Source organism: Gossypium hirsutum, chromosome A08, assembly GCF_007990345.1.
Source record: "Gossypium hirsutum isolate 1008001.06 chromosome A08, Gossypium_hirsutum_v2.1, whole genome shotgun sequence".
In the NCBI taxonomy this organism is placed as follows: Eukaryota; Viridiplantae; Streptophyta; class Magnoliopsida; order Malvales; family Malvaceae; genus Gossypium; species Gossypium hirsutum.
The window spans coordinates 90,676,608-90,700,394 of record NC_053431.1 but is presented as its reverse complement, the minus strand read 5'-3'; the positions used below and the strand labels follow the sequence as shown (position 1 = coordinate 90,700,394).

Genomic DNA, 23,787 nt, shown 5'->3' with positions numbered 1-23,787 from the left:
TAACAAATTTATTTCAGGTCGAGCCTGGCCTGGGCCTAAAATTTTATCTAGGCCCGACCCGGCCCATGCACACCTCTACTTTATAAAGTAATTATATTATTTTATATAATTTATATGAATTTAAGTATATAATTTGAACTCAAGTAGTTATAATTTTTAATATTTGTATTTTACCATTCATTTAAAGTCTAATTTGTTAATTACATTAGTTTTTCTTTATAAATATATTTATTTCATAATTTTATTTTCAATCATGTCATGTCATGATATTATATAGTTTTAATTAATTTGATTGACTATTAGAAAGTCATAAAAATTTCAATAAATTTTAATTATATTCAAAATTTCTATACTATATATGATGGCACCCTCAACTAAGTTCCAATTCAGTTTTGTAATTATAAAAAGCTTATTCCTTTTACTAATGATCAAATTTTGATAAATCTAAAAATTTTCGTACTTAAAATGAGGACCATGAGTTTCACTACAACTTTACCAATTCAACTAAAATCATATTTAATTTTTATATTATTTTTTTATAAATTTATTACATATTTTTTAATCCATGGTGGGTGTACCATAATCTAACTATAATTTAAGTATATTTGTATTAAAAAAATTTAAACATTTAGCATTATTAAACCTATGTAAAAATAATCTTTTAAAAGCCCATGCATATGTCTTTATTTGTATGAAGTAATGATTAAATTTTTTATCATATATCAATTTCATACAAGTTCAATCAATGTAAAAACCCATCCAAACCAATATATTGTTTTTGACAAACCATCCTCACCAATATTGCAAAAAAAAAATGGGGAAAATACCCATGTATATTCCTTGCCCTTACACCCCTATACCTTTTAGAGCTCCAACAAACAACTTTTAGCATCGACTACATGATCTCAAGACTTGCGTTTGCTCGAAACAGTTGCTTAGAAGCAAATCAAGTGTATGAAGAAGTGACAAGGGAGTGGGCACTCCTTCACCACTGATTGGAAAACAACAAACAAATAGAACACAAGGAAGTTGTTTATGCAGTTTAGTTTTCCTATGCCTACAGAGTCTAGCTCAATAAGAAATATTCACTCTCTTTAATAATTACAAGAAGTGATGACAATCTGTCACACACCCATGACAATATACTCACCTTTGCACCTTGAAGAATGATACTCTCATTACTAACTTCACCTCTTGTGAGTTCAACAAGTAAAACCACCAAACACAAAGGTTTTACTGTTAAAATGTGCTAATCCAATAAAATTCTCACAAAGATAGATTAACTGCTCAATTCTCTCTGTATAGTAACTTATACAAATTTCTCAATTATATAAAATATTTCAAGACTTACTTACATAGAAAGATCTATATCAACCCATATAAAACAACATATTAACTAGTTGAATACAGTATAATAATAAAGTACAAGGTCAATATGGACTCTTGGCGATAGAAAAAGTCTGTTACCCAAGCAAGTTTCTTTCTGTCTTCTCTGGCAGAGTTTAGGTTTTTTGTTTTTTTGTGGCGGCGGCTTGTCTATTAACTACTGGAATTTCTTCAATTATTCATTCTCATCATGTGCAATTGAATCAATATTTATGGAGACCAAATTTTCTGGCTTATCTATTAATGAAGAGGAAGACGAGATTATACAAATTCCATCTTTACCAAGTCCCGTGAAAGAAGAAGGGGATTATAGTCTGGCGGGCTATTTTTTAACAGCTAGTGTTATTAATTTTGCGGCTATGAAAAGTACTATGGCATATCTGTGGCATCCGGTCAGAGGTGTTCAAATTTTGGACCTTAGGAAAAAAAGATTACTGTTTCAGTTCTTTCACAGTACGGATATGGAAGGGTTCTCAAGGGTTCTCCATGTTCTTTTAATAATTATTTATTATTATTGCATTCGTTATAGTGGGGGGAAGATCCATCATTAGTCCCTCTAATTTTTTCGCCTTTTTGGGTTCAGATGCAGGATACTATTCTGAGGCTTTGCAAAGTAACTTGGTGAATTCATAGGTTTATTCTTGGAGTATGATGGTGCTAACATGGAGAAAGGATACCAAAATTTTTTTACGTGTCAAATTCTAATTGGATGTACGGTCTCCTTTGAAAAGGAAAAACCAGATTATGTTCTATGAAATAAATCATGTCAGATTCAAATATGAAAGATTATCATTTTTTGCTTTTATTGTGGTCGTTTGGGACATAACGATTCTTTTTGTGAGGTAAAAATGGCATTAGGTATGGAGATTACTGAAATGGGATAGGAACTTTCTTTAAGAGCATAATCTAGAAAAGCACGTGCACAAAGTAGTATTGGGTTACGCGAGGAAGAAGGGGCGGATATTTTGACGGGAATAGGACATCTGAAGGGAAAACATGGGGCGTGATGAATAATTCTGAAAAGGTGCAGATTGACCCGTTTTTGGGATTTTGCTTAGAAAGAATCACGTCTACTTCTAAAAGGGATGGTAAGAAACCATTAGAAGAAAACCAAATTTCAATGGATCATGATGCTGAAGAAGGGATTCTTATAGGTGAAGAGGGGAAAAAGCGGCAAAGAGGAGAAATTGAAGTCTATATCGTCAATACTGATTCTAATAATCTGATGATGAAGGGTAGAGAAATGGTGAATAACAATTTCTTAGGATCAGCGGCTGCAAAAAGGCAAGCCGGGGAAAATGAACATCTTAAGTTGAAATGTTCATGGCTTGGGGAATCCACGGATGGTACGTCGACTTCGGCATTCCTTGAAGTTATATAATCCCCAAATTGTTTTATTCATGGAGATAAAGACACTTAAAAATCAGATGGAAATAATACATAGAAGTTGTGGATTTCAAAATGGTATTGAAGTTGATTCAAATGGTTCAAGAGGAGGATTATGTTTGGCATGGAATGATGATACTATAATTATTCTTCGAAGCTTTTCAAAAAGGCATATTGATGTAATCATCGAAGATACTGATAAAGGTAAAAGGTGGAGATTTACTGAGTTTTATGGCTCTCCTAATACATAAGATAGAAACGCATCATGGGATCTGTTGATAAATTTGAGTAAGGCTAAGAAGCTTTCATGGTTAGTTTGTGGGGGTTTTAATGGAATTATGCATGGCTACAAATGATAAAGGGATTGCCTAGAGAGGAGAGACGCATGGATACATTTCGATCAGTGCTAACAGATTGTCACCTAATGGATGTGAGTTATACGGGGAATTGGTTTACTTGGGAAAGAGGTAATTTACCAGAAACAAACATTCAAGAAAGGCTGGATAGAGGAGTTACTAATGAGGATTGGCTTTCTATATTTCCAGAAGCAATGATTCAACACTTTCCACATTCTTTTTAAGATCATTGTCCACTTCTTATCACGACGAAAAAAATGTTAATGAGCTACCTAAAGGGAGTTTCAAATTCGAAGCTTGGTGGCTGTTAGAGGAATCTTTTGTTGAGGAGGTAAGATACATATGAGACAATTCAAATGGAGACTTGCTACAAAAATTGGAAAAAGTAAGAAAAGGTTTGGATAGATGGGTCAATCAAATTAGGCACAAAAAAAAGATATAAAAAAGAGAGGTTAACTTCGAGATTGGTCAAGTTGATGAAATCTAACAAAGATGATGAAAATCTAGCAGAACTGATACGAAGACTCAACTAAATTTTGAGATTGACAAGGATGAACGATATTGGGAACAAAGGGCTCGAGTTAATTGGTTACAATTTGGGGATAAGAATATTGCTTTTTTCATAAACAGGCGACTCAAAGACAAAGAAGGAGCCTTTTTCAAAAATTGCAATTTGAAGATGGTAAAGAAACAGAAGAGATCAATGAGATGGAAGGAATAGCTAGATCTTATTTTCAAAATCTGTTTTCAACTAGGAGGAGGGGAAATTATGAACATCTGCTGACAGGAATTAATCGCTGTATTTTTGAAGAGGATAATTCTCAATTGATAGCAAGATACACAAAAGAAGAAAGTCAATTGGCCTTATCAGAATTGGGCCCAACAAAAGCACCAAGAGAAGATGGATTTTCGGCTTTATTTTATCAGAAGTGCTGGTCAATTGTAGGGGAAGATGTGTCTTCATTTTTCCTACAACACCTAAATGGAGGTATGAATATTAGTTTAATTAATAAGACTAATATAGTTTTGATCCCAAAAATTCAAAACCCTTCAAATATTTCCTATTTCCACCCTATAAGTCCATGCAAGGTGATTTATAAGTTGATAGCTAAGGTCATTACGAGTCGTCTTTGTGTAGTCATTGATAAATGTATTGACCTAGCATAAAGCGCTTTTGTACTGGGGAGGTTAATTTCCGATAATATGTTGCTGGCTTATGAAATCCTACATACTTTAAAACAGAAGACGGGAAAAAGGGATTTATAGCAATAAAATTGGATATGAGTAAAGCTTATGATAGAGTTGAATAGAATTTTATCACAACAATTATAAAGCACATGGGATTTGATTCAAGGTGGATTGAGTCTCTAATGAAATGTGTTTCCACAGTTGCATATTCGGTAGTTTTCAATGGTCATATTGGAGAGAATTTTCAACCCACAAGGGGAGTAAGACAGGGTGACCCTTTGAGTCCATTCCTATTTTTAATTTGTGGTCTTTCCAGTCTTATGAGACTCGCTATGCAAAGGAGCGCACTTAGAGGGGTTAAAGCAAGTAGAAGTGTCCCACAAGTTTCTCACTTGTTATTTACAGATGGCAGTATTTTATTTGGGGAAGCTACAAAGAGAGGAGCTTGCTCACTTAAACAGATTCTAATCGAATACGAGAATTGTTCCAGACAGTGTGTTAACTATGACAAATCTACAGTATTCTTTAGCACTAATACACGAGGGGATAAAGTAGTTATATCTAGGGTTCTTGGAGTGCGTAGTTCTAATAACCTGGAAAGGTATCCAGGTCTGCCTAATATGATGGGAAGAAAGAAGAAAATGTCTTTTCAGACCCTAAAGGACAGAATGAAACAACGGATTGATAACTAGAGTGTAAGGCATCTATCTCAAGGGGGGAAAGAGGTGTTTATAAAAGCTATTCTTCAAGCTATTCCAACCTATACGATGGCATGTTCCCTAATTCCTAAGTCTCTATGTGTTGAATTAGAAGGCATTATGGCAAGATATTGGCGGCAGAAAAATCGAGATAAAAAAGGCATTCAGTGGTGCACGTGGAAAAATTTATGCTCTTTGAAAGAAGATGGTGGTTTAGGCTTTCGTAATCTCGAAAAATTTAACAGCGTTATTAGCAAAACAAGGTTAGCGTCTTGTCAATTTCCCTAATTCTTTACTAAGTCGTGTTTTAAAAGAAAAATATTATCCAAATTCAAATTTTATCAATGCTCATTTGGGGAATTTACCTTCGCTTACCTAGAAGAGTGTCTGGGCAGCTAAAGGGATTTTGGAGAAAGCACTTTGCTGGAGAATAGGAGCAGGGAATCGCATCTCTGTTTGGGATGACTTGTGGATTTTGGGAGCTGAAAATGATAGATTGCAGAATGAAAATGTCAATGAGAATATTAAGTTAATATCAGTTTTGATTGATGCTAATAATCGAAAATGGAATACAGATTTAGTTTTAAGCACCTTTAATGAGGATACTGCAAAAAAAATTTTGCAGATTCCTTGGCAAAGACAATCTACGAGGACTTTCAAGTATGGAGAGGAGAACCGTCAAGAGAGTATTCCGTCAGAAGTGCCTATAAACTATTACAAGAGACTAATTCAGGTTCTAGTAATAATTTTATACAGACCGAGAATAGAAACTTCTACAGAAAATTATGGAATTTACAAATCCCTCAAAAATTAAAATTACAATTGGGAAAATTTCTTGGAATTATATTCCTACTCTATTTAATCTAAAGAGTAAAAAAGTCACAGTGGAAACTTTTTGTCCCCGATGTCACACCTCCGCTGAAGATAGCAACCACGTTTTCAGGTACTGTGCTACAACAATAAAAGTATGGTCAAGTTTAGATCTTGAATTGGTATCCAATAACAATACTCAAAAGCTTGTGGGAGTGGCTTATCTGGGTTTTCAGGCAGGGGAATAACGATCAGTGTCACCTTTTTTGCTGTGGGTTATGGTCAATCTGGAACCATAGAAATAAATTTATCTATGAGAGAAAGAATACAACAGGTAGGGATATCTCTAAACAAGTCATCAGTTTCATAGCAGAATTAAACGGAGCGGAGGAAAAACGAATTCTTACCAGCATTGACAGAGGACATAAGCAGATGGAAAGAAACATGAGGATGACAATTTATTTTGATACGGCTTTTGACAAGAGAACTTCGAGATCTTCTTTAGGTTTGGTTGTCTGCGATACGGAGGGGGATATCGTGGCCTCTAAGTCAGTTATTCACTCTAACATTTCATCGCCGTTTGCAGTGGAGGCATATGCAGGTTTACAGCGATTCAGTTAGGGATTACAATGAGATTATATAATCTGGATATAAAAGGAGACTCAAGAACATTGATCAAGAAATATCAGACCACAAACCAAGATAAATCGATAATAGGGGCGATAATCATAGATATCAATAGCAAAAAAGTTTTCTTTCAGAATATTGGTTTTCATTTTATTCCTAAAACAGAAAATGAGAATGCCCATCTGGTTGCTAAAGAAGCGATGAGAAGAGGAGAAGGACATTACCTGCTGGGGTTGCATCCAAGGAGTATCCATCAGGAGAGGGAGCGACGGAGGCCAAGAGCACAAGATGAAGGAGATTCAGGATTACCCAGTTTTTGAAAAAAAAAAATTCCGAGGAAAGAAGAAGAGCAATTGTTGGGACTGCATCTAGGGGATACTACTCAGAAAAGAGAAAGATGGAGATCAAAGGAGTCAGACGAAGAAGATTCAAGGAGATGTTAAAAGATATTGATAGCAGATATTATAAGATCTCATTGGAAAATGCTATCATAAAGGCTGGACGGTGGATTTGAAAGGACAAAGGCTAGTGATGTCCAGCTGTGTTGATTGACTGGACTGAAGATCAGTTTTTAATTTTATTTTTTTATTTTTTTAATTTTTTAAATTTTGAATTCTTACAGTGTGTTTGGTTCAGTGTAATAGGTAATCCATTACGCCCCAATTACGCGCCTATTACATTGCCGACCTATTCCGGCGTTTGGTTCGCTGTAATAGGTATTACGCGCGTATTACAATACCGACCTAATCCCCAAATTCTCTGCTTTTCTATTCCCTTCCCAAATCGAGGATTACCCATTACGTCCGGCTTCCCTTTCCAAGTCTCTGTTTTACCCTCCCTCCCTACCCGACCCTCTCCTTTTTCTGTCCTCATCATTTCTCCTCGTCTGCCTTTACCGATTCTCTCTCTCTCGATCATTTTTTCCCTTTCATTTGTTGCAGCACGTTTGAAAGCCACTGCTTCATTTTTTCTCTCAGTCTCGGCGTGAGGTATGAATCTTTGTGTTCATTTTTTCAGGTCTGGTTCCTTTCGGTTTCTTGGTGTTAATTCCTTTTTCTTTTTATTTGGTGTTCAAATCCATCACTGCCAAGTGGCTTCTGAGATTCAAAAATCCAACTATTCTGGGTTTATTTTGTGTTTGCTTCATGAACTTTGATTTTAATCGAGAATTTCTCTGTGTATGTTTGTAGTGGAAATATACAGTAGAGGGTGTATTTATACATGAATAAATCCCTAATTTTTTTTCTATTTACAACATGATAATATTAATGAGCTCATTAAGATAGTCGAAATGCTAGAAGAGCTCATCAAGATAGCATCATTAAGCTGGTTATAGTTGGAGTAATGAAGCAGGGATTTTATCTTGCTGGAAAATAAGTATTGACAATACCTAATAGTATAAACATGGTTACAATTGTGTGCACCTGTGGGATTAAGGTTAAATTGAGTGTTTCTTGAGAAGAAGGAATGAACCCAACCCCATAATACATTGTAGCTGTGTGTTTTTTTTCTTCCTTTTTATGTGAAACTGAGTGGGATACTTAGTATTGCAGGTGATAATGGAAGCAGGAATGTGCTGGATGCTTTTTTCTTAAGGAAGGCTGTAGCCGAAGCATTGAATGAGAGAATCGAGTCCACAATTGGGGAATTTTTGAGTGTTGTTGGAAGGTTGCAGGCTGAGCAACAAAAGCAAGTGCAGGATTTCCAGGTAACCAGATTTTGTTCTTGAATCTAATCCTTGATAAATTCATGATTCATGTCATGGCCCTTTCTTTTTTTTGGGGGGGGAGGGGGGTGTTCACTTTTGCTGGGTTTATTTCATAGCTCTTGGAATAGCTTATTTGGTAATGCACAAACGCCACCAGTGGAGAGTTTTATGAATTTTAAATTTGGCTTTAATACACTTCTGTTCTGCTTGGCCATTACGTGTGTTTCTGAATCCTAATGTTATGGTGCCCAAAGTGATTGGTTCTATTGCTTACAAACCAAACCTTACTGGAAAAATAACAATAATTTGAAGGTATTTAAATGGGAGGAGCTAAAGGTTTTCTTTTCTTTTCTTGACATCTGTTCTTGGGAGCCTTACGAAATTGCAGTCATCATTTGTTTTAAATGCCTTCTTTTGATGCTGGTATTATTTTTGCTTCATTTACAATAGGAAGAGTTAATGTAAGAGACCCCTTTTCTTTCTTTTGAGGAAATTTATGGCGTTCAGGTTTTCAAATATACTGTATCAATGGCATTTCCAGTAACCAACCCTCTCCCTTAACCTCATCATGAACTGCATGGCCATAGTTTCACACCAACTTAAATTCTAGCAAGTTGTATTATCTGAATTCCACTTCTAGTTAGTTATTGGAGGCTCAAGCTAGAATTCAACTTTACTTCTACTACAGCATTTTTGAAACTGACCTGTGTCGGTTTACATAGGGATGTACCATTATTTTCTGAGTAAATGCAATAACAAATTGGCCATCAGGATCTTTTCTTCTTTTGTTGGAATTGAAATCGTTCATCTGCAAATTTGCTGCATTTTACTACTCCATTTTGATGATTTATTAAAATATGACATCCCCTTTAATTCATGCACACAGGAAAAGGTATTGGAAAGAGCAAAAAGAGCCAAAGAGCAAGCGGCACGCGAGGCATTGGAGGCACAAAGGCTGATTCCAAAGTCTACTTCCCTAAGTACATCTATGGGCACAAAGGTTGATACCAATTCTTGTATTAAAAAGGAAATTCATGGACAAAATGTTGTTATAAAAAGGAGCAATATATAATTTGGTACTTGTGTTTTTTCTTTTTTTAATCTATTATTTGTATTTGATAAATATTTTGATACTTAAAGATAATGGTGTACCAATTCTTCGTTATAATTTAAAAAGGACATCAAACTTTAGTACCAATTCTTGTATTAATATCAATTATGATAAAAATATAACGGTTTTGATACTTTCAAAGATCTCGTTCAAATTTAATCATTATTAAAATAAATTGTGCTAACTTTAAGCTGAAATAAAAATTTTATTTATGTTATTTAAGGTATATTAAAATATAATTAAAATCATTATTTAATATTTTTAATTGAAATATAATTAAAATCATTTTGATTATATAATATTAATATAAAACTATACATTTAAATTGAAAATATAAATAAAACATGGCATAACAATTAAAATTTTTTTCTTACCATTAAATATCAATGTTCAAACTTTTTGATGTTGTAAAACTTTTGAACATATGGATTATGATGTACAATTTCATTTTCATCTAACTTTTTCTTAGTATAAGTTAATTATGTTTATGCAGAATATAATTTTCAAGTTATATATTTAATAATTATTATGTTAATTTATATTTTACAGTATCATATATTATGATTTCAGTAAATTAATATAAGAATATTAATTATTAAGAATTTTATTAAATTATATATTTTAATTAAAATATATTTAATAATAATTATGTTAATTTATATTTTACAGTATCATATATTATGATTTCAGTAAATTAATATAAGAATATTAATTATTAAGAATTTTATTAAATTATATATTTTAATTAAAATATATTTAATAATAATTATGTTAATTTATATTTTACAGTATCATATATTATGATTTCAGTAAATTAATATAAGAATATTAATTATTAAGAATTTTATTAAATTATATATTTTAATTAAAATATATTTAATAATAATTATGTTTAAATATGATTAAATTATTTATTATTGATAATAATAATCTTATTATAATTTAAATAACAATAACAATAATCATTTACCAAAACAAATTTATGCTAAGGGTATTCTAGTCATTTTAGTTTTTTCCATTATGCTATTACACCTCTATTCCATTCGACCAAACACAAGATTACTATTACGCCTCTATTCCATTACATTCAACCAAACAGTTGATTTGCTATTACACCTCTAATCCAATACACCTCTAATCCAATACATCTCTAATCCAATACACCTCTAATCCAATACAGCGAACCAAACGCACCCTTAAGGTTAAGAATACTCAGGCTTAGCCTTCTCTGTTACTGCTTTTGATTTTGTTTCTTTCTTTTTTGTTGTAAGCCCAATCCGGCTAAAACCCATTTTTGTATTTTTTTATTATTTATCTATTTATGAAAGTCCAGTTGATTTTCAAAAAAAAATAGACTCTTGGTAGCTAAGCAATCAGTGTTTTAATTCAATCTAATATCTACGATTCAAGAGATTAATAGGGTGACCCGATTTGATCCAATCTCCAAAATATGTTTTCCTAAGATTAGATATCATCCACGTAATCAACACAGCTTATAAAATACCAAATGTTAGAAAATTTTTAAAAATAATATGAAGAGGAGGAGGAGGTCCCAGTCTATCTCCCTAACCACGTCCTTATATATGACGAAGCTTTCTATTTCATTCTATCCTGTAAACTTCAATGCTCCAATAATATATTGTTGAAATTCTGAAAAGTGAGAGTATAATTTATTCTTTCATTTTTCATTTATAGTTTGGAATTTATTCTTTCATTTTTCATTTATAGTTTGGGTGAACTCCATTGTATATATAATCATTTAAAAAACAATAGCCATAACTTCAGAAAAGAAGAAAAACCATGAACTAGCTAGCTATCCCATTAATGTGATTAAACAAAAGAAATTAATGAAAATTAACATTCACTGAAGATAATTTAAGTTAAGGTGGATGCATATCGGATGTTTGTAGTGTGAACAATAGGGTTGGAATTAGTAGCTTTTTGGTGGATGAGAAGGATATTGCATTCGCATTACAATGCCTTGTGAAACAAGTTATTCATATAGTTTCTTTGTTTGGAAGGATATACATATATTCAATATCTGCAATGTTGAAACACGAAGTTAGTGGGCAGTAAAATGTAAAGACGGAGTAGGCATTGTCTTCAATCCAAAGACAAAAGCCTGGACTTTATGTATGAACTTGAGAAACAAACAATTTTGGTGAAAATGACAATGGCATTGGAAGGCAAAACAAAATGCATCATCCCTTTCTACAACATATCATTCAACGTTTCTAATATGTAAACAAGAAAATTGCAGACCAGCCTCCCACGTGTACAAAGTAGGAGGACCAGAACACGACGGTGGATATGATAACATCCTACTTGAAAACTTTCCATGGTCAATGGGTCAGAGTGAAAGCTGTAACTCACCACTATCATGTATCGTTCACTCTTGCCATCCCTGCCGTCAACTCTCCTGCCCCATAAGCATTTCCCCAAGTACCACTCCTGCTCCTTTCTTCCAACATTTTATTTCCTAAACTAATGTTTCTTTTCCACATTTATTTAATATTAATGTAAATTTTAAATGTTTTTATCAACTTTTTAAAATGTTTTGAATTTTTAATAATATTTTGTATTTTTATGAAGTCCGTTAAATTTTGACAATTCAATTAATATTTTCTTAAAAGATTAATTTAATTAAAATTTAAAAAAATTGAAGATGAACCCATTAATATGGTATCAACTATACTGAACTGACGCGTTCTCGTCTTTTCTCTCTGATCCCCCTCGCGTTTCCTCTCCCTCCCTTTATATATATTCAATCAACTCAATTTTCTTTTTACTTTAAATTAACGGTATATATTGCTTATTGGATCAATGAAAGGCGCTTCTTTTTCGACACACCAGAGGCAATGGGCCTCGGACACCGTTCCCGCCACCTTTAGTTCAACGTCCTCGCCTGGGACTTAGCAGTTCGTGGAGGTCACTCTCGATCTCCAAGACGATGACACCATTATCCTCCGCAATGTGGAGCTGGCCTCATCTGCCATCACCGTCGATGATGGAGCCTATACTTCGGCCTCCACTTCACGATCCCCGACCATCAGGAAGAGCTCCTCCAATACATTGAGACAATTTTCACAAGGACGAAAAGTCGAAGCCGTTGCTAAAGCCAAGCAGTTCTCGCAACAGTTGAAAGCCAAGCTACGCAAGTTATCATTGGGCCAGTGAAAAATAAAATAAAATAAAATAAATAAAATAAAGAACACACAAATTTTACGTGGAAACCCTTTCGGGAAAAAACCACGGGCAGAGGAGAAGAAAATTCACTATGTCAAAAATTTGAATCAATAAAAGAGGAATAGACTATGTCTATTTATAGGCTTGTAAAGCCTTATTCTAAAATAAAATAAAAGAAGTCTAGTTCTATATGGATTTTACTTTTATTTTATTTTCCATCATATTTTATTTAAGAATTTGGGTCACTTAATTCTAACAATCTCCACCTTGACACAAATTCTCAATGAACAAGTTCTTCATCGCGAACTTTCAATAAACAAGTTCTCCACCTCTTCCATAAAACCCCTTAAGGGTTTAACTTCAACAATGAACACCAACCAAGTCTAAGCAATGCTCAAACTTGGTTATAGGAAGTGACTTAGTCAACATATCTGCAGGATTTTCATGAGTACTAATTTTGCTCACAATAATATCACCACGAGTAATAATATCACGAACAAAATGATACCGAACATTAATGTGTTTTGTTCTCTCATGAAACATTTGATCTTTTGTAAGAAAGATGGCACTCTGACTGTCACAAAATACTGTGCTGATTTGAAGGTCTTCATTAAGTTCACTAAAGAGTCCTTTCAACCAAACAGCTTCTTTACAAGCCTCAGTAATCGCCATGTACTTAGCTTCAGTGGTAGACAAAGCGACTGTAGTTTGCAAAGTGGCTTTCCAACTGATTGCACAACCTCCGATTGTAAAGACATAACCTGCGAGAGATCTTCTTCTATCAAGGTCTCCAGCAAAATCAGCATCAACATACCCAATGACTCCATCTCTAGTTCTTCCAAACTGTAAGCAAACATCAGTAGTACCTCGTAAGTATCTTAAAATCCACTGAACTGCTTTCCAGTGTTATTTACCAGGATTGGCTATGTATCTGCTAACTGCACTGACTCCATATGATAAATCTAGACGTGAACAAACCATAGCATACATGAGAGATCCTACTGTACTAGAGTATGGAACATGTGACATGTACTCAATCTCATCATCTGATTGTGGAGACAAAGCTGATGAAAGTCTGAAATGAGCTGCTAAAGGAGTACTAACAGGCTTAGCACTCTGCATATTGAACCTGCAAAGAACTTTCTCAATGTATCCCTTCTGACTTAGATACAATTTACTTGCTTTTCTATCTTTAAGAATCTCCATACCAAGTATCTTCTTTGCTGGTCCTAAATCTTTCATCTCAAATTCTTCACTTAGTTGGGCTTTGACCTTTCTTATCTCTACTTTATCTTTTGTTGCTATCAACATGTCATCAACATAAAGAAGTAGATATACAAAAGAACCATCACTGTTTTTCTTAAAGTAGACACAACTGTCAAAACTACTTCTTTTGAAATCATGAGAAGTCATAAAGGAATCAAACCTCTTGTACCACTGTTTTGGTGACTGTTTCAAACCGTAAAGGGACTTTTTCAGCAAGAAAACATAGTCCTCTTTTTCCGAGACTGTAAAACCCTCTGGTTGTTGCATGTAAATATCCTCCTCAAGTTCTCCATGCAGAAATGCAGTTTTTACATCTAACTGCTCAAGCTCCAAATCATGCATGGCCACAATACCAAGCAAAGCTCGAATCGAACTATGCTTAACAACTGGGGAGAACACATCTGTGAAGTCCACTCCTGGAATTTGACTGTAACCCTTTGCAACAAGCCTTGCTTTATATCTGGGTTCTTCAACTCCTGGAGTCCCTTCTTTCTTTTTAAACACCCATTTACAACGAACAACCTTTTTACCTTTAGGAAGTTTTACAAGATCCCATGCTCTGTTTTTTGTGGAGTGATTCCATCTCCTCTTGCATAGCAAACATCCACTTTTCTGAGTCTTCACAGCTAATCGCCTCAGAATAATTAAATGGCTCTTGATTCGCATCTATATCTTCAGCCACATTTAAAGCATAAGCAACTAGATCAGCCTCGGCATATTTCTTTGGAGGTTTAATTTCTCTTCTTGTTCTGTTTTTGGTGATAGAGTATTGCGGTGAAGAAGCAACTCTATTCTTAATTTTTGTACAGGCTTGAGGAGTTGATTCTGTATTAATCTGATGCTCCACCTGCTTTTGGTTTTCTTTATTGGAAGAGTCTTTAAGAGATAAGTTAGGTAGCATAGCAGTTTCATCAAAAACAACATCTCTGCTAATCACAACTTTTCTATTTTCAGGACACCATAACTTATAGCCTTTTACACCAGCTTTATAATCAAGAAAAACGCATTTAATGGATCTCGGTTCCAATTTTCCATTATCAACATGAGCATACGCAGGACACCCAAAAATCTTTAAATCAGAATAATTAGCAGGATTACCAGACCATACCTCTTATGGAGTCTTTTTCTCAATGGCAACGGATGGAGATCGGTTGATCAAAAAACATGCAGTAAAGGCTGCTTTTGCCCAAAATGACTTCGGTAAGTTGGCATTTGACAACATACATCGAACCTTCTCCATGATCGTTCTGTTCATTCGTTCTGCAACGCCGTTTTACTGTGGAGTATGACGAACTGTCAAGTGTCTCATGATCCCTTCTGACTTGCGCAATCTATTAAACTCATCAGAACAGAACTCTAAGCCATTGCCTGTATGGAGGTATTTTATCTATTTTCCCGTCTGTTTTTCAATCATAATTTTCCAAGACTTAAATGTGGAAAACACATCGCTTTTCTGCTTCAGGAAGAACGCCCAAATTTTTCTGGAAAAATCATCAATAAAGGTTAGCATATAATTAGCTCCACCTCTCGAAGGCACTCTGGATGGCCCTCACAGATCATAATGAATATACTCCAATGCTTCCTTCGTGTTATGGATTCCTCTAGTGAATCGAACTCTCTTTTGCTTCCCAAAAACACAGTGCTCACAGAAATTCAGTTTGCAAATTCCTTGCCCATTAAGAAGTCCTCTTTTGCTTAATTCTGCCATGCCATTCTCACTCATATGCCCTAGGCGCATATGCCAAAGTTTAGTAATATCATCATCTGACAAGGAATAGGAAGCGACAGCTGCATCACCAGTAATAGTAGAACCCTGTAAAACATATAACTTGGAAATCTTTCTCTGCCCTTTCATCACAACAAGGGACCCTTTGAAAATCTTTAAAACCCCACTTTCAGCTGTGTATCTGTACCCTTTTGAATCAAGAGTACTCAACGAAATTAAATTTCTTTTCAATTCTGGAACATGCCGCACGTCACTAAGTGTTCTGACAACTCCATCAAACATCTTAACTTTAATTGTTCCAACACCTGTGATTTTACATGAAGCATTATTTCCCATCAAAACAACACCTTCAGATACTGTTTCATAAGTTGTAAACCAATCCCGATTGGGACTCATGTGGAAGGTGCAGCCTGAATCAAGTATCCACTCCTCGCTTACTTTAGAATCATTGACAGAAGCGACTAGAAGTTCACCATCGCTGTAGTCTTCTACAACATCAGCTTCACCGGAATTTTCTGGTTGTTTTCCCTTTTGATTCGCAGCCTCCCTTTTAATCTTATTTTGTAGCTTATAGCACTCAGATTTAATGTGCCCTTTCTTCTTGCAGAAGTTGCAAGTTTTACCTCTGTTTGAAGACTTCGATCTACCCTTAGATTTACCACGAGGATTCCGTTCCTGTGTCCTACCACGATCATCATCAGCATTTCGATCTTGTCTCCCACGAACAATAAGACCCTCTCCCTGAGAGTCGGGTTTAACCACAAGATGCTTCATCTTATCATACGAGGTTAAAGAATCATAAACCTCATCAACTGTGAGAGACTCGCGGCTATATAAAATCGTGTCTCTAAAGGTTGAATAAGACGGGGGCAACGAACAAAATAGAATCAACCCTAGATCTTCCTTATCATACTGAACCTCTATGGCCTCCAAGTTTGAGAGAATTTCTTTAAACACTGTTAAGTGTTCGTGTACAGACGCACCTTCCTCCAAACGATGAGCATAAAGACGCTGCTTCATATGCAACTTGCTTGTTAGAGTTTTCGACATACATATTTGTTCTAGCCTCTTCCATAATGCAGCGACAGTTTTCTCTTTCATCACATCCTGCAAAATTTCGTTGGACAAATGCAGATGTAATTGTGTTAATGCCTTTCGATCCTTACGCTTCTTCTCTTCATCTGTTAATGTCGAAGGCATCTTATCTATCCCTAGCAGGGCATCCTCCAGATCCATCTGTGCAAGAACTGCTTGCATCTTAATTTGCCACAACGCAAATTTGGTGTTGCGATCCAACAGCGGAATTTCATACTTCAAAGACGCCATTACCGTGATCGAGATGAATAACCCGGAGGCTCGGATACCAATTTGTGAAAAATAAAATAAAATAAAATAAATAAAATAAAGAACACACAAATTTTACGTGGAAACCCTTTCGGGAAAAAACCACGGGCAGAGGAGAAGAAAATTCACTATGTCGAAAATTTGAATCAATACAAGAGGAATAGACTATGTCTATTTATAGGCTTGTAAAGCCATATTCTAGTAGGATTGAAACACCTTATCCTAATCAATATAAAATAGATGGAGTTTAATAGGGTTTAAAAAACCTTATTCTAAAATAAAATAAAAGAAGTCTAGTTTTATATGGATTTTACTTTTATTTTATTTTCCATCGTATTTTATTTAAATAAAAATTTGGGTCACTTAATTCTAACAGGGCCACGGACACGCAGCTCTGACTCTACCCAGATCCGACTCTGCTACAGCGGCTCGAGCTTTAAGAAAGCAGCGAGCTCAACTCGACCGGATTCGCTCCGGCGCTCAAAAAGCTCTTCGCGGATTAAGATTCATAACCAACAATGAAGCCAATGCATGGGAAGAAGTTGAAAACAATTTCAAAAAACTCGCTAAACACGGCTCTCTTTTTCGCTCCGATTTCACACAATGCATAGGTTTCTCAATTCATCATCACAAATCTTTTTTAATCCATTTTTCTCAAACTCTTAGATTAGATGATTACTTCTGTTTGTTGTTTAGGAATGAAGGACTCGAAGGAATTTGCGCAGGAGATGTTCGACGCATTGAGTAGACAAAGGAGATTAAAAGTCGAAAAAATTAGCAAAGATGAGCTTTACGAGTATTGGTCCCAAATCACTGACCAAAGTTTTGATTCTCGCCTCCAGATCTTCTTCGACATGTACGCATTATTAAACTATTAGTTTCAACTTATTTTAAATTAAATATTTCTTCTTTTAACGAACCAGTTTTGAATATCCTATGTTATAGGGTGGACAAAAATGAAGATGGTAGGATCACTGAGGCTGAAGTAAAAGAGGTAAAAATAATATGTATATTTCCAATTTTTTAATAAAATTGTATCCAACATGCAAAAAAATATTTACTTTATTAAAAAAAAACAATTAAATTGTGATGCTCATGGGTGATACTTTTAATTATTAATAAAATATTTAGTGGGATTTGCGAGGGCATTCTGGTGTGTATATAAAAGTAATTGACTTTCGCTGTGGATAATATAGATTCTGATGCTAAGTGCTTCGGCAAACTAGCTATCGAGATTGAAAGAGCAGGCGGAGGAATATGCAGCTCTGATCATGGAAGAGTTGGACCATGAAAGATTTGGATATATCGAGGTGGGTCCATTTTTAATTTATGTGGAGCACTCATATTTCCATAATATTTCTCGCTTTGATTTTTGTCCGATAGATCTTACTATTATTATTTAATAACAAAACATGTTGATTGTAGAGAAATCATACTATATTATTATTTTGCAGTGAAACTTATTTTCAAATTAGTTTCAGTATAAGACTGACCAAACTACATCCCATGATTGACCATCTCGAACTCATGGTTCTGCCAAGTGGCGGACCTTATTCATTCACGCATGCACTTACCTTTCATTCTGCATCACTGATAGCTTAAAACAGTTGATATAATCAAGAACATCCTTGCCCTTTGCGTGACTAAAAATTTTTCGATCATTTAAAAATTTCGTTTCCATAATTGCATGATTTGGTTGATCATGATCTATGGAATGATACAGCTATGGCAATTGGAGACACTTCTCTTGCAAAAGGACACCTACCAGAGCTATAGTCAAGCCCTAAGCTACACAAGCCAAGCCCTTAGCCAAAACTTACAAGGACTAACAAAGAAGAGCAGAGTCAGGAGAATGATTAAGAAACTTCTATACTATTTAGAAGAAAACTGGAAGAGGCTATGGGTGGTGTCATTATGGATTATGATTATGACAGGGCTCTTTACTTGGAAGTTCTTTCAATACAAACAGAAGAATTCTTTTCAGGTTATGGGTTACTGTCTCCTCACAGCCAAGGGGGCAGCTGAGACCCTCAAGTTTAACATGGCTCTTATCCTCTTACCCGTCTGCAGAAACACCATTACTTGGCTCAGGTCCACCAAGCTGGGTCTTTTCCTGCCTTTTGACGACAATATCAACTTTCACGAGGTATGCGAACAACATACCAACTTTTCCTTTTTCCTTTTGCTTTTCCTTTTCGTTTATGGGTCCCAGGCAGCGGCGAAACTATCCCTTAAAATAATTTTTTTATATACTTTTAAAATTTTAAATTAGTGAAAGTAAAATTATATTTTAAATTTTTAAAATTTAAAAATTTGATTTAATTTTTTATAAATTATAAAGATATAACTTATTAAAATGATAAAATTATATTTTTTATCATAAAAATTATAATTTAATTTCGGTCTCTAAAATAATGTTTGAGTTTCGCCCTTGATCCCAAGGACATGATGACATATAAAAGTCAATTAATATGAATTTACTTTTAGAATAATACGAGTTATGTCAACAACATAAAAAAAATAGCGATTAGAAGAGCTTGTTAACATCTTAATGAATAAATTCAAACTTTATCGATATAATTTCTTCTTAATAATTTGTAACTTGACTTTGGAAAAAAAAGGTGCTGGGTATTGCAGGTTCACATAGCAAAACTTGAAAATTAAACCGATCTTAAATTATTTATTGTGTGTGAAGAAATTAGAAATTGATAATTTCTATAGAAAAAAGGTCAAAACTGGCCATTGCAAATTTGTTCATCTACTATAAAATTTAATTTCGAATCAAATAAAGAAAATTATAAAGAATAGTAAGGTTAAACTTAAAAAAGACGACTTGCTTTGTTTAAAAGTGACGCGAGGAAACAAAACAAATAAGCAATTTAATCCTTATAAGGTTTTAAAAATGTTAGAATTTTTTTAACCCACTTGAGAACATTTTTAACATTTAAGTTTAATGCCATTTAAGTTTTTAGCTCTTTGCATCAAAAGTAAATATAAAAGGCTAAAATTGCAAAAGAAAATTAAATCTTTAGTATATGGATCCGGTAGTTTAACAAAAAGCTATATACGAAATTGAAACATTGTAGTTTTAATGTGTTTTCGTCCGTGACCAAAGACATTGACTTCCACAAAATCAAACTCCCAATAGCTTGACCTTATCGTAGCTGAACCTGGGCACTTCCTAGATTCACTAAAGTATCTGTAGATCACAAGTTTGCTGCTCTGGAGCATTATATCATGCAAGCTTAGTTGTTTTATGAGTAAGAACAGCCAATTTAATCCATCAGTTTCATCATTTCTACTGTGGCTCATGGAATTTTAGTTATGAAAGTTATGAGATAATCTTGATGCACATAGGAAGCAAACCTTACATTTATAGTGGATACAAGGTTTTCATGGCACTGACTTCTTTTGTATCCCTGAATTAATTAACCACAAGTTTGAAGTTATTTATGATATCTCATTGAATTTGTGCAGACAATAGCTGCAGCCATTACTATTGGAGTCATTCTCCATGCTGGTAACCATCTTGCCTGTCATTTTCCTATGCTTATCAAGTCCTCTAGTGATCACTATGATCTACTAATCAATGACTTTGGAAGTCATAAACCAACCTACTTAGACCTGGTAAAAGGGGTTGAAGGAGTGACTGGAATTTTAATGGTTATCTGCATGGCAATTGCATTTATACTGGCAACAAGATGGTTTAGGCGGAACCTGATTAAGCTGCCCAAGCCCTTTGATAGAATCACTGGTTTCAATGCTTTCTGGTACTCACATCACCTGTTTATCGTTGTCTACATCTTGCTTGTCATCCATGGCGTATTTCTTTATCTTGTGCACATATGGTACCGTAAGACGGTAAACATTTAAATCTTCTTCTTTTCTCAAATGATTGCATAAATTCGAACAACAGGATTTTATTTTATGTTTTACTGTAACTTTAATTAATTGTATTGTATTGTATTGTGTTCCTGGATGCAGACTTGGATGTACCTAGCTGTTCCAATTTTGTTGTACGCTGGAGAAAGGACACTTAGATTTTTCCGTTCTGGTTTCTATACTGTCCGGCTTTCGAAGGTAAGCATAACACTATCAACTATGATTCCGTATAGAGAAAAAGTTCCGTAATTAATTGGAACTGCTAAGAGAAACATTTAGTTAGGCCAACCAACAAGCACATTGTCAAAATTTTCCAGTGAGGCCTAAATAGCTCTAAACCTAGGGTGCTTTTGAAATTTGACTGATGGTCTTTTTGTGCATAGGTTGCAATTTATCCGGGAGGTGTTCTCGCACTACTAATGTCTAAGCCGCCTCAAATTCGGTACAAAAGTGGACAGTACATGTTTGTCCAATGCCCTGCTGTCTCTCCCTTTGAATGGTAAGCAAAATATATATATATATATTTAGGTATTATTTCAGCTATTTCACTTCCGCCAGGCTACTAAATTGCATCCAGAGTTTCCAGAATAATACATCTAGGGATAAATTCTCAATGACTAACTTATGTGAGTTTCAAGTTTATTAGCATGAGGTTTAGGGTTCGATCTCTGTGTTTCTATACCCCTTCCTACTCCTTTCATTGTAATGTACTTGCTTCTTTGTATAATGCTTATTTGTATAAAGAAAAGAGAGATGAATTCATGATAGAAGAGGATGAAAATGTACATTTGTTAGATCAAAAGCCAAGTCCATTTGCTGTCAACAATAATAGCCCTTTACTATAATAGGATCAGGTTCAACGTTTTCTATTGCTTTTTAATAATGTAAAGGGTGGCCAAAAAAGAAAATAATGTAAAGGAAGTTTAAAATATTTAAGTTTTACAGATGGTATACGTTTTGCATCATGCAAAAGGAAAAAATAATCTCAACGCGTGAACATTTCTTTATTGTGAACCAGGCATCCATTTTCCATCACGTCTGCTCCTGGTGATGACTACCTTAGTGTTCATATCCGCCAGCTAGGTGACTGGACACAAGAGCTCAAACGGCTATTCTCAGAGGTTTGTGAACCTCCTGTGTCTGGGAAAAGTGGGCTTCTTAGGGCTGATGACATCACTAAGAAAGGGTATATCTATTCGTCTTGTATTTATATATTCAACGGTTTAGCAGCATTTAGAATCTATTATGGAATAATTTTCAATGACCCTTGCTTGATAGTATTATTATCTGAAGTACAGCTTGCCAAAGCTCTTAATAGATGGGCCGTATGGTGCCCCGGCACAAGATTATTGGAAGTATGATGTCCTATTACTTGTGGGCCTTGGAATTGGTGCAACACCATTCATTAGCATCCTAAAAGATCTGCTTCACAACATTGTGAAAATGGAGGAGCAGGCAGTAAGTAACTTAAGTAAATATTTTTTGTTTATTTAGAACAAAAGAGTTCATAGTGTGGTGACAGGGGAAAGATGGCATTGGGATTCAAACTCCAAACCTATTAAAGATGACTACATTAACTAATTAAGCTGTGACTCAGGCTTCCTTTGTGCTAAGTTAATGAATCTGCTGTTATTATTCCTTGGTCAAATCATAGTTTCTTAATTTTTCTTTATCTGATTCACAATGCTGATGCTTTGATTTTCAGGATTTGGTGTCAGATTCGAGTAGGACATCAGAGCTGAGCAGTGGGAGCAATGATTCAGGCAATCCCAACAGAGTTCCACCAAAACGAAAGAAAACACTTCAGACGACCAATGCTTACTTTTATTGGGTAACCAGGGAACAAGGCTCATTTGATTGGTTCAAAGGAGTCATGAATGAAGTTGCAGAACTTGATCAAAGGTAAAACCCAGAGTTGAAAATTATTTTAGTTATAATTTCCTTTGAATACCATGGTGCAACTAAATTGTCACATTGAACACCAGGGTGTAATTGAAATGCACAACTATTTGACCAGCGTGTACGAGGAAGGAGATGCACGATCAGCTCTCATCACCATGGTCCAAGCACTAAATCAAGCCAAGAATGGAGTTGACATCGTTTCCGGCACGAGGGTAAAATCGTTTTTGCCTCTCATTTTCGTTGTCTTACCATACTTGATCGACTTATAGGATTCTGAACGTCACCATCCAACTGGAATCCAACTTTATCAGGTTCGGACTCATTTTGCAAGGCCTAAATGGAAGAACGTTCTCTCTAAACTAAGTTCCAAGCACTGCAACGCAAGGATAGGTGAGCCGAACTCTATTAAGCAAATAAATTATTAAGAAAACGGCAAATCTTATTTTGTGTTTTAATATTAGTGGTGTGGTGTAGCAGGAGTGTTTTACTGCGGGGCACCCGTTTTGGCTAAACAACTCAGCAAACTCTGCTATGAGTTCAACCAAAAAGGTTCCACTAAATTTGAATTCCATAAGGAGCATTTCTAACACTATTATCATCCTTCACCATTCATAGTCCTAATAAATTACAATAATTAGGCAAGACACTCATAAAATAGAAAAAAGAGAGAAAAAGGAAAGATTAAATATATATATAATTTTAGGTATATCTTTAATACCAAAATGACGAAAAAAAAAAAGTTCACTATGGTTTTGGAAATTGGGTTGGGCCTCTTTATTTCCAAGAATAGCCTTGTAGAATATCCCTGCTGAGCTTATAGAAGATTTCAAGCTGAAGGCTACTACATATTAAAGGTATACATATTAAAGGTATGTTTGGTTCATTATAATGGAATATGGCTGTAATTGAATAAAGTTGTAATGGAATAGAGCTGTAATCAATAATTTCATTGTTTGGTTGAATGGAATGGAATAGAGCTGTAATAGTATTCTTGTGTTTGGTTGAATGAAATAGATGTTGTAATAGTATAAGGAAAAATGTGTAAATGAACAAAGTACCCTTAGTAAAATTTGTTTAGGTAGATGATTATTGTTATTATTATTAAATTTTAATAAAATTATTGTTAAATATATTTTAATAAAAATAAAAATAAATAATTTAACCATATTTTAATATAATTATTATTAAATACAATTTAATAAAATAATATA

At 34.5% G+C, this 23,787-nt stretch overlaps 2 long non-coding RNA genes and 1 pseudogene across 4 annotated transcripts; 2 read left to right on the top strand and 1 right to left on the bottom strand.

Annotated features, from left to right (window-relative positions):
- Positions 1-654: 654 nt before the first annotated feature.
- On the bottom strand, positions 655-7,012 carry LOC107947578 (uncharacterized). 3 transcript variants are annotated; one of them, XR_001697185.2, is made up of 5 exons: positions 6,676-7,012; positions 6,232-6,386; positions 5,606-6,111; positions 5,380-5,496; positions 655-4,106 (listed from the first exon to the last, which is right to left on the bottom strand). It is a non-coding gene; the product is annotated as an uncharacterized lncRNA (long non-coding RNA). The 3 variants fall into 3 exon arrangements; XR_001697184.2 differs by having other exon boundaries at positions 5,390-5,496; XR_001697180.2 differs by having other exon boundaries at positions 655-5,496.
- An 829-nt stretch (positions 7,013-7,841) lies between these two features.
- On the top strand, positions 7,842-9,357 carry LOC107958715 (uncharacterized). The gene is made up of 2 exons (XR_005899380.1): positions 7,842-8,159; positions 9,046-9,357. It is a non-coding gene; the product is annotated as an uncharacterized lncRNA (long non-coding RNA).
- Positions 9,358-12,093: 2,736 nt separating this feature from the next.
- Positions 12,094-23,519, top strand: LOC121205036 (respiratory burst oxidase homolog protein A-like; annotated as a pseudogene).
- Positions 23,520-23,787: the final 268 nt, after the last annotated feature.